Here is a 15,553-nt window from a genome sequence, read left to right as displayed (position 1 = left end):
GGTGTGAGGGTCAATTTGAATATTAACTCTTTATTATATAGGATAGATATTTAAAGTCAGTAAGGGCCCTACAGAGGCATGTAGAGGAAGGGGTAGTCTTAACCTATTTACTGCAGACAAACTAAGTTAGTAGATAGCAATGATAGGGATGGAGTTTTTACTCAGCTGGAGTAAGACTATCCTAGCAAATGCCACAGGTGGTCTCATAGGCTAGTTCTAGAAGCGGTATACATCACTTCTGCTCTCATTCCATAGGAGAGGCTTGGTCATGTGACCAAGCCTATCTGTCAGTGGGGATGAGGAATGGAGTATGGCTACCTACTCTGGAAGAAAGGAGAGACATGTTTTTCTTCACAGGCATTTTTCTTTCCACTCTACAGCATTTTTCCTTTACTTGTGGCTATTTTAAGAGTTGAATAAGCAGCCGAAACTGGTTTGGCTCAGTGGATAGAGCGTCAGCCTGCGGACTGAAAAGTCCCAGGTTCAATTCCAGTCGGGGGCATGTACCTGGGTTGCAGGCACATCCCCAGTAGGAGATGTGCAGGAGGCAGCTGATCGATGTTTCTCTCTCATCGATGTTTCTAACTCTCTATCCCTCTCCCTTCCTCTGTAAAAAACCAATAAAATATATTCTTTTAAAAAAAGAGAGTTGAATAAGCATGTTTTATTGTTTTCTTCAAACTTACTATGGTTGTACAAGTTACAGATAACCATACTGACTGAGAAAGAGCTGAGAAATCTCAGAGAAGAGAATCTGAAAATAATGCAAGTTTTTGTAAATGATGTGAGGCAGGGCATGGCAACTGCTGGGATATATATATTATATATATATTATATATTATATACATATATATAATATATATAATATATATTAAATATGTTATAGTAGATATAATTTTTAAAGAAAAGCTAACTAACTTCCATGCTCAATTCCTGAAACCCCAAAGCCCCTAAACCTTCTAATACATCCAGTGCTTACATTTGTGTTTTTCTGAGTTCCTAATCAAAAATAGAGGGGAAACAAAGAGTAGGTTAAAAAAAACCCATTTCAGCGGCATGCCAGTGAAAAAATAGAATCACGAAGCTGATGGTTATTTTTGGAAAATCCACTCTGCTCTAGAGATGAAAACCAAATCAGAGGCTTTTCCATTTGATCAATTTTAAGGTGTAGAAGTTGAGGGAGGTATGTCTCAGTAATAGACTCTAGGACTCCATTTATAATTTACCAATTAATAAGAAAGGGGCTTTGTCTCACAAAGATTTGTACATTCTTTATCAAAGTAGACCATCTGTTCACTTTACTTCTCCCCAAAGACCAAAACCCTGACATACAAGGGCTTTCTCTCTACTCCTTTCTACTTCTTACTATTCTCTCTTTCCCTCACAATTATTTGAAGTAGTCATGTGTTTTTTTACTATAAACAGAATGAACAAGCGCATTCTTCCTTTTCCCAGGATGCTCTGAACAACCAAGGACAGGTCCTGTATTTTCTTTCCTTGCAGCTAGAATAGTGACTTGTTGACCTAATTGCTTACTATTTACTGACCAATAACAATGTCTTATTTGCAGGGAGAGTCTTGAGTCTAAGGGAAGAGCCTAAATTGGGGCATTGGCCACCTATAGAAAAAAATTATGCTTCTTCTATAAAACAGAAAATCATATGGCCATAAAAATCACATTTTCAAATAATTATTAACAAAACCTAAAAATTAAAAATAACTACTCATAGAAACATTTCTAAAATTTCTAGTCATAAAAATATTGAACTTTTGCTTTATAATTTAAGGTTGAAAACAATGTTTGGCATTCCTTAGTGAATTATGCAAAAAAACTTATAAAAATTATTTCACTTAAACATATCTTGCTTTCAATTGTCCTTGGGGGAAAAAAAGGTTGTGTTTATGAAGAATAGTTTCCTAGCCCTCAATGGTTATTTGCTTTGTGAAGATAGTAATCTACTATGGCCCTGATCATTATTTTGAGAATAAAATTATAAGCATAGTGGGGGGGAAAGTGTAACTACTGTATAACATTACCCAAGAAGATTGCTACTTTTATGTAGGAAGAATTCTACCTAGTTTTATCAATAGCATTTCTACTCTAAATTTCATTTGCCCATTTTGCTACATAGACAAGATTCTAGATACAATTTTTGTTCATGTGAAAATTTGGGTGATATTGGAGCAAGAATTAAAATAATATTCCCATTTTAAGAACAATAGCATTCGTATTACTTTTGTTTCTGTCAACAGCTTTATGCATCTTATTACATTTGACTCATCTATTTTAGAAATGAGGAAACTTAGTCACAGGTTTAAATACATTTCCTAAGGACCTCCATTTTGTAAGAGTGACTCTGGGATTTGAACTGAGGTACCCTGACCCCTGCACCCACACTGTCAATTCTATAGTATGCTGCCTCATAATTTTAGTGAGGAAAAAAGGACAGTGTTGGGGAAAATAAATGTCTTATCTTCTTACATGTCTATTCACTCAAGAACCTAAAAGAAATTAGATAGGAAGCAAATCTAGACTTCACTCTCTAATTCTAGGTGACAATTTCTAGTCGCCATTCAAAATCTATTCATTAACTGATAAACAGAGGCTTATATTTAGAAATTATGCCTCAAAAAATTATATACTGAGAGGTAATCAATAAAAGATATTGATTAGCTTTCAGTATAGAGGTGTATATTCTGACGCACAGAGCTAATCAAGAAAAGCCTCTTCCAGTTTAGCACATAAGAGAAATTCAAAAGAATAATGCGATTTCATAAGTTTCCACAGCACAGAAATGACCACCTTTCTGGTCTCATCTTTCTTGCACAGCAGAGAATGAGATGATTAAATAGAAAATCATGTCATCATGGACATAAATTCCAGCTGATTGCAATTAAAATATCTCTTGAAAAAAAATGACTAAAAAGATAGGCCATAAACTCAAATTAGAAATAGCAAGTCTTGGAAAGCATTCACATTTTTTCAATGAAAAGGCAAACTAACCATAAAATAAACATTACCCCAATGGTACAAACTCAAGAATAAATAAAACCAGGCCAAAGACCAATCATCTACAAGCACATGTCATCTAAACCCTATTCAAAAAATGGAACAAATGGGAGAATGATGCTGAGCACACTGGGACCTGGGCCCGGCATGACCCAGCACACAGAGTGATTGACACACAGAGCGACAAAAGTAGACAGTGCAGGATTCAAGGACAAGGAGAATAATCTGATAATGACCAGCCTATTCACCTGATTCTGCTGGATTCGTTCAGTAAAAAGTTTTCCAATAAGCAACAATGAACGCAATCAGGCCAATAAGGTGTGTCCTCTGAAGTGGTGAAGTGTGCATCTACCCATGGGATAGGAAGAGGCAGGACAGAGGAAGACCATTATCCACAGGAGTAGGTGAGGAGAAGAATCCGTGAGGAGCATCATCTAAGCTTCAGAGGTCTATGGCATGGGAGTAAGGGTGAAAGAAGGTTTGTATTCAATTCCAACCATAGTTCTGCACCACTAGCCCAAGGGGGTAGGGGCGGGAGGAGGGAGGGGCGCAGAGCGGGGAGAGGGATGAAAACCATCCATCACACTACAGGCAGCCACTAGGAGTCATATCCTCCTCACCCAGGGCCAGGGGTCCTTTTAGAAAAAGAAGACATTAACCAGGCAACACAAAGAAGGGTTTGAGTTGAAAAAGTATAGAAAGATCTCTTTCACAGGCCAGCTTCAGCTATTTGCTAACTTTAGCCCTTTATAATGGAAATAAATGCAAGGAGATTTGTTCCTTTCCCATTAAAACCTGAAAAGATTGAAGTAGCAATTCCAGAATCTCAAAATGCTGCCGTGGAGGCTGAGGCACCCTTTCTTAGTCATATTAATTCAAGCATTTATTCTTTCAACAGACCTCTTTTGAATGTCTATGACAGGTCCTGTGACAGTAGCATGGAGATGTCAAACCGCCACAAACATGCCTGAAGGAATTTAAATTTGTTGGAAGTACTAAGTCATCATCCAAATAAAGTTGATCACTCAAGATCAAATGTGCCAAATGTTGATGACAATTAGAAGGAAAGAATCATGACTTGTCAGGGCAGAAAGCCAGTCAGTGGAGGAGGGGAACCTGAGCCAGATTCTGAAAGGAAGAGTCATCTGAGTCACGTCTTGAAGGAGGGGTACAATTTCAACCAACAGACATAGAACAAAAGATCATCTGGAAGGGAAACAGAACTTGAACAAAGACTGAAGATGGGGGGAAATGAGTGATTAAGGAATGGGTGGTCATTTGCTTTGGCTATAAAGTGGCCCAGAAAAGAGTGATGTAAACCTGGAAAGGTGAAATGGAGTTGAAATACAGCTCCTAGACAATCAATCCAAGAGGATTTTATGGGTAGCCACTAAATATTTTAATACGGGATTGAAACCACCAGAGCTTAACCATAAGGAAGAAGTGCTCAGTGGCTTCCAGGGGCAGAGAATGCAACTGAGGAGAAGCATTATACATATTCCTCGGGCAAAAAGAGCTGGACCTAAGAAGCAGCAACAGGACTAGAAGGAGATGGCATTGAGAGAAAGAGGCAGAATCTGCTGGACTCGGTCTGTGGTGGGATGATTACATCAGTAGCCCCAGTTCTTCATCCTGTCCTGTATCCACACTCTGCCATGTGAAATTGCAGTCACGCCACTAAAAAGGTGGGGTCCATTTGCTCACCTCTAAAATCTGGATTCACTCAATGGGAAGAAGCAGAAGGCAGAGGATGTCAGTTTGAGCACAGAATATGAGAAGCTTTGCATGTTTCTGCTCATGCTCTGTACCTTTGCCTTTGTTGTAAAAACATACCCCGCTGGTGTGCTGGAGTCCAGCCACCCATCACCTCAGCCGGCACAGCTCAGGTGGGTAAGTGAGCCCAGCCAAGATCAGTAGAGCCACCTGGCCAGCCCCCATCCCAAACTTAGGAGCAATAAATTCATTACCAGGTGGCACTAAGATTTTGTGATTATGTGTTGTGGATAATTGATGCAGTGCCTGTTAAAAGAAAAGAGAGAAGAAGGGCATGGCTTGAGGAGGTGGACAGATAAAGGGAGTCACAGCTGAGGGATGTGTGGAGTCAGAGGGGTTTATGCCTAGAACAGTAGAGTTAACCAGTAGGGATTTAGGACGCCAAACTTCACCATTCAAAAAGCACGATTGCTGACAAACAGGCTAAAGAAGTACGTGGAAATATAAAAACCAGGGCATGGTAAACTATACCCCTTGAGCTAAATCTGCTGCCTGTTTTTATGAATAAAATTTTATTGGAACACAGCCACACACACTTGCTTAGATACTGTCTATGCCTGCTTTAGCACTACAACAGAGTTGAGAAGTTATGACAGAGACCGTGTGGCCCATGAGGCCTAAAATATTTACTATTGGGCCCCACACAGAAAATATTTGCTGACGCTTGATAGAAACAATTAAATTTTTAACACAGTATTTTCCTAAATGTACAACAGAAAATGTTTCCTACAAGAGACCACACCTTTAACATAGGCTCACTTTAAATTGTCCCTCCTCTCTTTACTGTGTTCACAGTGTCGTAATATCCACATAGTATTAAAAACGTGGTGTGTTACAAGGGGAGAAGTACTGAATAACTAAAATGGTAAAAATGTAGTCCAACACTATCTCCAACAGTATTGGTCTTTTCACCTGTCCCTCTGCTTTTTGGCACTAGTTATGTGACTGTGTTGATTAGATTACTGTTGAAAAGAGCCAGATTCACATCAGACATAAATAAGTTCAGAGAGTTTTATACCAACTGTAAAAAAAGAAAAAAGGTAAAAATTTGATGCATTGATTATATAGTGAGAGATAAAATGCATTTATTATTAATTCAAATACTTATTATATTTAAATTAAAAGTAAATATTAGTATCCATTATGTGTTTTACTCAATTATTAAATGACATGATTTTTTAAAAGGTTCTGAAACCCATCTGGCTTTTGTAACTGTAAAAGTTACAAAAAGAGTATCTTCTGCATGGGGAGCCATCCCAGTACAACATAGGATTCTGCAGCCAGCGGGTTCAGAGGGCATTCACGAGAATGGCTGAAAGCAAAGACACTCAAGTTGACAGCAGGCTGAGCGCTCCCTACTAGTAAGAAGCAATGAGGCATCATGGGAACCATGTGGGATTTGGAATCAAACTCCAGCTCTGTACTCCACAGCTGTCTGAACCACCTCTCAGCACCTCGGTGTCTCCATCTGAAAAATATTGAAGTGATAACACCTTTGCCCAAGTTATCTCACAGGGTATTAGTATGAATCAAAGTAGGTAGCACAAGAAAGGTACTGTTACAGAAGACTGGAGAGGAAACAAGCAACGCTTAGAGAGATGGAGTTACACTTTATTATTATTATTATTATTATTATTATTATTATTATTACTAGGGGCCCGGTGCACGAAATTCGTGCACTGGGTGTGTGTGTGTGGGGGGGAGTGTCCCTCAGCCCAGCCTGCCCCCTCTCACATACTGGGAGCCCTCAGGCGTTGACCCCCATCATCCTCCAATCGCAGGATCGGCCCCTTGCCCAGGCCTGATGCCTCTGACAGAGGCGTCAGGCCTGGGCAGGGGACCCTCATTTCCCCCCATCACTGGTTCTGCCCCCAGACCAGGCCTGATGCCTCAGCCAGAGGTGTAGACCCCCATCACCCTCCGATCGCCTGATCGGCCCCTTGCCCAGACCTGACGCCTCTGCCAGAGGTGTCAGGCTTGGACAGGGGACCCCCATCTTTCCCTGATCACTGGCTCTGGCCCCCGCCCAGGCCTGAGGCCTCTGGCCCAGGAATCATGCCTGGGCAGGGGACCCCCATCTCCCTCTGATTGCTTGCTCCACCCCCCACCCAAGCCTGATGCCCCTGACCCAGGCTTCAGGCCTGGGCAAGGGGACCATCATATCCCCCCAATCCCCGGCTCAGCCCCCCACCCAGGCCTGATGCCTCGGCCAGAGGAGTTGACCCTCATCACCCTCCGATCACCAATCACCGGATCAGCCCCTTGACCAGGCCTGAGGCCTCTGGCAGAGGTGTCAGGCCTGGGCGGGGGACCCCCAGCTCCCCATGGTTGCAGGCTCCGCCCCTGCCCAGGCCTAACACCTCTGGCCTAGGCATCCGGCCCGGGCAGCGGGGACCCGCAGCTGCAGCAGCCCCGTGATCGTGGGCTTCGCTTTAGGCCCAGGCAAGGGACCCCTAGCTCCCGGGACTGCCAGCTTCGACCGACCGTGCCCAGCTCCCATCGCTGGCTCCACCCCTACTTCCTGCTATCACTGGCCAGGGTGGCAAAGGCACCTGATTCTCCGATCATGGCTGGGGGGCAGGGCAAAGGCAGCCCCAGGGCTGCCTTTGCCCTGACCCCCAGCTCTTAGCTCCCCCTGGGTTTCCGATCACTGTCAGTGGCAGGGGGCTTCTTCCTGCTTTCCCTTTTGCCTCCCTGCATTGTGCCTACATATGCAAATTAACCGCCATCTTGTTGGCAGTTAACTGCCAATCTTAGTTGGCAGTTAATTTGCATATAGCCCTGATTAGCCAATGAAAAGGGTATCGTTGTACGCCAATTACCATTTTTCTCTTTTATTAGATAGGATTATGCGCGGGCTGAGAGAAAACTGTATTTCAAATTCTGGGCCCCAACATAGAGGAAGTTTCCCTATTTATATCGTATTACCTTCTTTGTCTCCCAAATATGGGGTTTTCCGGTCCCCTTTGCAAGTTCTTAAAGAGCCCTATGTGCTGGGGCTTTGAGACCTCAACCAAAGGCCTGGCCTGGTGCCAGCACTGATAACTTTGTGTGGGGAAGATTTATGGTCTCTCTGGAATGAAAGTAGTCTTATTTTCCTTGTTATTTAAGCAAGCAAGCATTTACAGAGCCAAAATAGCAGGGTTAAAATTTCAAACAGCAGTTTTTATATAAGATGGATGCTTCAGTACAGTATATTAAGAAATAAAGTGCTGTTGAAATGTTAAGGTATCTATAGAGATATTTATAAATTTGTAAGCAAATAATATCAGGAATTATCTATGGCAAGTAAAAAACTATATCCTAGAAGACACTTATGACATGACCTTTTAGTAAACATGAGGCAGGCTTCCTTCAGCATATCCAACTAAAGGAAAAATGTATAAAATAATCTCAACCATTATTAAGCTGGATTTCTAAAACTGGTAACTAATTTATATGCAAATCATTGAAAATATCTGCCAGTTGTTCAATCAAGTTTACATTGATCACATTTCTAATTATGGTTTCTTGGTGAGGCAGTTGACTCATACCAGTACGTCAATAAACTGACTTCTATAGGAAGTAATTTGGAAATTATTTGGGAACTGTTCTGTGATTGATGTCCCCAAAAGTTTCTAATTAGCCTTTAAAAATATCCTGAGGTATTGATTGCTTTGTAATGTCACATAATGGTTGTTTGTTCATTCAAGAGCTCCTAGTTTTGACTATAAGTAGAAATTATGCATGTTAGCAGGATTTTAACTCTTTGGTGAAAAAGACTGTGACGTAATTTCCTGGGATAAGTTTATATGAATACACATATACAACCCAGCCTCATAAGGCCAATCTTAGAAAAAGTGTGGAAATCAGGACATCCTTGTGTAGCCACTAACTAGCCATGTGACTGAGAAATTCACCACTTCCCTGGTCTTGTTTTATGAACTGGGGCACCTGGATCCAGTTTCATCCTTTGACTTGGACAAAAGGGGCCTTGCCCCGGGCCCAGTTCTGGATTTCCTTAGCCACATCCTCCCTTCTCCTACCTCCAATGAGGTGGAGAGACCATGACATCAAAGAAACTTAGAGCCCACATTCTGCACTTGCTCTTCCCACTCCAAGCACCTAGGGTCTTCAAATTTTCTATCCATGTGGTCATAATGTTGCCTCCAGGGCCAATGTAGACCCCTCACCTGGGTCCATCCTTCCAATGGAGGGACACACCTCATTGCGTACATCCCAGGACTGAAGGGCAGCCAAGGGATAGCTGTTAGCATCAGTGTGGATGGAATTTGTATATGTGAGTTGGTGAATCCAAAAGTGTCCATGCAAGACCCCTTGCAAGTGCAGGACTAAGGGCTGAAAGAGGAGGGGAGGAGGACTATGGCAGTTTCTCCCATTCTGCCACATTCTGGCATTGAACTCAGCAGTTGGAGATTTCCAACTTCAAATTCGGCCTTTTAGGTTGTTGTGAAGGAAGACAGAACAACTTTTGTTTAATTTTTGGCTAGTAAATATTTAGGCAATTAGTATGTGCAGGCTCCATTTGTATTCTTGCCCTAGGCCCTAGAATGTTAGGGGTGTGTCTGCTTAGAGCGTACCTCTCTAAGGTCCCTTCCAGCTCTAACTTACTTCAGAGAAAATAAAAGAACATTGGTACTAGACGTTTCTCGGTTTAAATCTTCAATTTGTTCAAATATCTCCTTGAGCAAATTGCTTAACTTCTCTAAGTATCAGTTTCTTTGTGTATTAAAAAAAAAATCTATGCAAGGTAGTAATGAGAGCAAAATGACATAATCTATTGAAATGTTGACTTTAATAGGTCCTCAACATATGCTGGCTCTCTGCCATGAGAGAAAATGAAACTTATGAAAGGATAAAGCAAACCAGCAGTCAGGCTCCTTGGTATTTACTCAAATGAATTGAAAGCTTATGTCCGCACAAAAACCTGCACATGGACGTGTATAGCAGCTTTTTTCGTAATTGCCAAAACTTGAAAAGCAACCAAGGTGTCCTTCAATAGGTGAATGGATAAATAAACATGAAAAGTTATGAAAAGAACAGGCATAGAGGAAATTTATATGCATATTACTAAATGAAAAAAGCCAATATGAAAAAGCTACACATTGCATATTTCCAATTATATGATAATCTGGAAAAGACAAAACCAGGGAGACAGTTAAAAAAAAAAAGGCAAAAAACAACAGGAGTTAGGTCAGGAGGAAAGGAAGAATGAACAGGCAGAGCACAGAGGATTCTTAGGGCAATGAAAACACTCAGCACAATACCATAATGGTGGATACATGTCATTACATATTTGTCCAAACCCATAGAATGTACTTTTACAACGCCAAGAGGGAAGTGTAATGTAAACTATGGACTTTGGGTGATAATGATGTGTCAATGAAAGTTTTTCAATTACAACAAATGTACCACTCTAGTGGAGGATGCTGAGAGGGGGGAAGGCTATACAGGTGTGGGGCAGGGATGTATGGGAAATCACCGTGCCTACCACTCAATTTTGCTGTGAACTTAAAACTAATCTAAAAAATAGTCTCTTTTTTTTTAAATGATAAATTAAATTCTATTATAATGCATACACACTGTCTCTCACTACTTCCTCAACAATAATGAGCTTCTACTAAGAGAAGAATTATTACAAAGATCAATAACACTTTTTATCTGAAATGAGGAACTTTAGCTCATCAAAAAAAAAAAAGTCATTCAAATTATGAAGCAGATGTTTTTTGCCAGCTATTTGCAGATAATCTCATCAGCAGTGTCAGACACAGAGCTCCAGAAATATAAAGATGCTAAAACAGCAGTAATTCCAAGCAGAGTTTAAAGCAAAGAATTTAACTCTTAGAGAATGTGGTGGACTGTGCCCTAGCTGGATGGATATAGGGGTGTCTATCAGTGTTAAACTTGAACTAATAGGGCCTATATATTTTCGCAGTTAATCTAGTAACCAGTGTTTGCATACTATCTTGATTAACATGTGGTTTTATTTTTTAAAATCATCAATATAAAGAATACTTTGGTTAGGGCTAATGACATTATATTCACGTCTAATTCTCATAACCCTTGAGGAGCTGAAGTGACTAATGCTCTGTAGAGAACATGCTGAATGTGGAGGGAACAGAATTAGCCCAGCTATTGTAGAGCTCCTTTCTGAGGAAAGGATGCTGTGGAGTTTTCCAGTCTCTTGGTTGTCCAGAGCCCAAATGTTCAAGTAAAAAATAAAATAATATAACTTCTCTGCAAAGCTCCCAGTGCATTAGTGAGGCTGGGGGGGGTTCTAGACAAATAGTCACAGAAAGAGGGCTGTAACCTCCTTTCTTCATTTGAGTTTAGACAAAACAAAAACAGAGGAGAAAGGAGCTAAAATAAGTAACAAAGGCACACTTAAGCATCTTATCAGTTAAAGCAACGCAATGCTTCAGAAATAACCCAGGAAATCAACCTGAAATAAAGTACTTTGACTGGTGAAAACTCTTAGCCTTCCTGTAAGAAATAGTCATTGTTTTATGCTGAGTTGTTGAGCTGATAAGTGGTGGTGTTTCTAAAGCTCTAAAGAAATAAATAAAATAATTTTGGATTCTTGGAACTAAATAACCCTCATTGGGAGTAGGCTTTGCATGATAGCACAGAATCTGTCATTAGCCAAGTAAGTAAGAACCATAGGTCAGCCTCCCTTTCCACTCAGCATTGGTCAAGCTTTAATTAACTGCCCAGTTATTGGCTCAATGACTAAAGTGTGATACTGAAAATTTGGAAGAGGTCCAGGAAAGAACAAGAAAAATTATTAGGAAACATTCCACCCTGAGGAAAATATTTAAAAATGAGGCTTGGTTAACCTAGAAAAGAAAAGGCTCAAGGGAAACTTAGTAATTTACTTTAAATAGATAAAAGGCTAATGTAAGAGTGATATGAACATGGTTATTTTTACTGATAACAGTTTAAAAAATGACACACAGCAGAAAAAAATTAAGTTGGATATTAGGGGAACTTGGTAAGATTTGTAATCTATGGAAAGTTATGGAAGACCTGGAATAATTTTTTACAGACATGTAAGAAAGGAATTCCCTAGCGATACTTTGAGTCTTAGGGGGGAAATGGATGAAATTAGTTTTTAATTCAGTTTGAAATATAAGGTGTGTTGTTTATTTTTATTTTAGAGAAAGAGAAAAGGGAACAGAGAGAGAGAAATCCATTTGTTGTCCCATTTATTTATGCATTTATTGCTTGATTCTTGCATATGAACCCACAACCTTGGCATATGAGACTATACTTTAACCTACTGAGATACCTGGGCTAATATAAGGTATTTTTAGGATAAATAATTCAATACTACCTCATGGATATCTTCAATACCAAAGTCTATTTATAAGGATCCCAAGAATTAAAAAAGGTACATCTCTTGCATAAATAATTCAAATTAGAGTCAAGTAATAAACAACACAAGTTTAGGCAAAACAATTAAAAGAAAACATTTTTAGAAATATCCTAAAAGTGACATTCAAACATGATTTGAAAAATTCATTACTAGTCCTCAATCAAGCTATTTTAATCACCTCCAATAGTTCATTCCATCAGCTCAGAATATTTAAGTTCTCTTAAGGTCAAAGATTTATGCAGATTCATCCTGGAATAAATTTCTGCCTGACTTTGTTATTTCATCTAAACTAAGCCTATACCTACTGGTTGTCTCACTCCTTTCTTTCCATCCTTATCCCTATTCACGGTGAAAATGCAGGAAAACAAAGACAAAGACCCTGAAAGCAGTCAGAGAGAAAGAACAGATTACCTAAAAGAAATGACAGTTAGACTAGTAGCTGACTTCTAGACAGCAACAACAGAAAGTACAATCCAGTGGAATAATATTCCAAAACTGTCAATCAATAATTGACACCACTAACTATAAAGACTTTTATTAGATAAACTAAAATTGGGCAAGTCTATCACCAATAGAATCTCACTAAAAGTTATCAACAATATATTTTAATGTTTTGATGCAAATCAAAACAACAATGCAGTACCATCTCACACCTGTCAGAATGGCTATCATCAACAAATCAACAAATGACAAGTGCTGGCGAGGATAAGGAGAAAAAGGAACCCTCATGCACTGCTGGTGGGAATGCAGACTGGTGCAGCCACTGTGGAGAATAGTATGGCATTTCCTCAAAAAACTAAAAATGGAACTTCCATTTGACCCAGTGATCCCACTACTAGGAATATATCCCAAGAAACTAGAAACACCAATCAGAAAGGATATATGCATCCCTATGTTCATAGCAGCACAATTTATAATAGCTAAGATTTGGAAACAGCCTAAGTGCCCAACAGCAGATGAGTGGATTAAAAAACTGTGGTACATCTATACAATGGAATACTACGCTGCTGTAAAAAAGAAGGAATTCTTACCATTTGCAATAGCATGGATGGGCCTGGAGAACATTATGATAAGTGAAATAAGCCAGTTGGAGGAAGGTAAATATCACATGATCTCACTCATTTGTGGAATATAATGAACAACATAAACTGATGAACAAAAACAGATCCAGAGACAGAGAAGCATCGATCAGACTGTCAAACCTCGGAGGGAAGGTAGGGGAGGGTGGGGGTAAGGGGGAGAGATCAACCAAAGGACTTGTATGCGTGCATATAAGCCTAACCAATGGACACAGACACCAGGGGGGTGAGGGCATGAGTAGGGGGATGGAGGGGGCAATGGGAGGATAAGAACACATATGTAATACCTTAATCAATAAAGAAAAAAAATAATAATAATAAATTATTATTTTAGAGGTATCTGAGTGAGGAGTGAGGACAAATGTTTTGTGCTACTTTAACCAAAGCTCACCAGCATGGCTATAATCAGGCCATGTGGTCTTTAAAGGGCTAAGAAAAAGTAGGGCCCTAACTGGTTTGGCTCAGTGGATAGAGCATCAGCCTACGGACTGAAGGGTCTCAGGTTCGATTCCAGTGATTCCAGTCAAGGGCATGTACCTTGGCTGTGGGCACATCCCCAGTAGGGGGTGTGCAGGAGGCAGCTGATCGATGTTCTCTCTCATCGATGTTTCTAACTCTCTATCTCTCTCCCTTCCTCTCTGTGAAAAACCAATAAAATATATTTTTTAAAAGTAGGAAAAAAATGTAGTAAAATTCGATGGACTTTAACTTTCCAAATACAGAAGATGAGAGACTTGAGCATTTATAAAGTGAAAACTGGCCAGAATGTTCCAGCACATATTGTTACCCACTGGTTTTTCGCTCTACTAAGTAAGCGATTTCCAGAAATGTTTTTAATGGTATAATAAGGATAATAAATAATAAGCACATATAGTATAAAATATGGAGTTTCTTATCTCAAGAGTCAAACAGTGAAAAGTCATCTGTATTAATACACTTAGGCTCTTACAAAGTTAATGATTAGACAGAGAAAAAGAGAGACCCTTGGAATGCATTATGGTCTGATATATTGTGCTGGAACATTTGGGCCAGTTTTCACTTTATAAATGCTCAAGTCTCTCATCTTCTGTATTTGGAGTGTTAAAGTCCATCAAATTTTACCACATTTTTTTCCTACTTTTTCTTAGCCCTTTAAAGACCACATGGCCTGTTTATATCCATGCTGGTGAGCTTTGGTTAAAGTAGCACAAAACATTTGTCCTCACTCCTCACTCAGATACCTCTTTGTTACCAACCTCCATTCCTTACTCCATCCCAACCTCCAACCCCGACTTCCTGACCCAGCTTAAATCCTTTCCCTCAGATGCAGTTCAAAATGATCTCACCCCTAAAGTTGGAGTAACTGGGGTCTGCATAATTCACTTGACACTGTCATGGACTTGTCTTATCACATATCTTCTCTCATTGATTTCCCTATATTCTGGGGCAACATTTAGATACAACCTTCAAGATCCTCCAAATTGATGATTATATAATTTGTCTTACCGTGTTTGGACTTACTTAAAGGATGTTTATGTTTTGCCTGTGTGTACAAATTCCACATATTGTGACTGAATTACTTATTCATCGTAACTTGTCAGCTTAACCTTTTTTAAAAAATATACTTTATTGATTTTTTACAGAGAGGAAGGGAGAGGGGTAGAGAGTTAGGAACATCGATGAGACAGAAACATTGACCAGCTGCCTCCTGCACACCCCCCACTGGGGATGTGCCCACAACCAAGGTACACACCCTTGACCAGAATCAAACCTGGGACCTTTCAGACCCCAGGCCGACGCACAATCCACTAAGCCAAACAGGTTAGGGCTTAACCTTTTATTTTTAATCAAGCTATCTGGATTACCCATTTGCTTCAGTTCCATTTAACACTGGGCTAGGCACTGAGGATACACTGAGACAAATAAAAACAGTGTCTACATATAAGCATCTTACTATCCACTGAATGAATCTGTATAAGGCCAACTCTGCTGCAAAAATGCACAAGCCCTTTACATGACCAGAGAAGATAAAAATATCAGTGCCGCCCGGCCAGTGTGGCTCAGTGGTTGAAAGTCGACCCATGAACCAAAAGGTCACCGGTTCGATTCCCAGCCAGGGCACATGTCCAGGTTGTGGGCTTGATACCCAGTAGGGGACCTGCAGGAGGCAGCCAATCAATCTCTTATCAATGTTTCCATCTCTTTCTCTCCCTCTCCCGTCCTCTCTCTCTAAAGTCAGTAAAAACATTTTAACAAAGTATCAATGCCTGAAGGTCTGTATAAATAAAGTGTGTTGGCTGGGAGGAGAAGAAAAAGCAAGAAGAAACCAAGTAAAGT

Source organism: Myotis daubentonii, chromosome 4 (assembly GCF_963259705.1).
Source record: "Myotis daubentonii chromosome 4, mMyoDau2.1, whole genome shotgun sequence".
Lineage (NCBI taxonomy): Eukaryota > Metazoa > Chordata > Mammalia > Chiroptera > Vespertilionidae > Myotis > Myotis daubentonii.
This window is presented reverse-complemented; position numbering follows the sequence as displayed.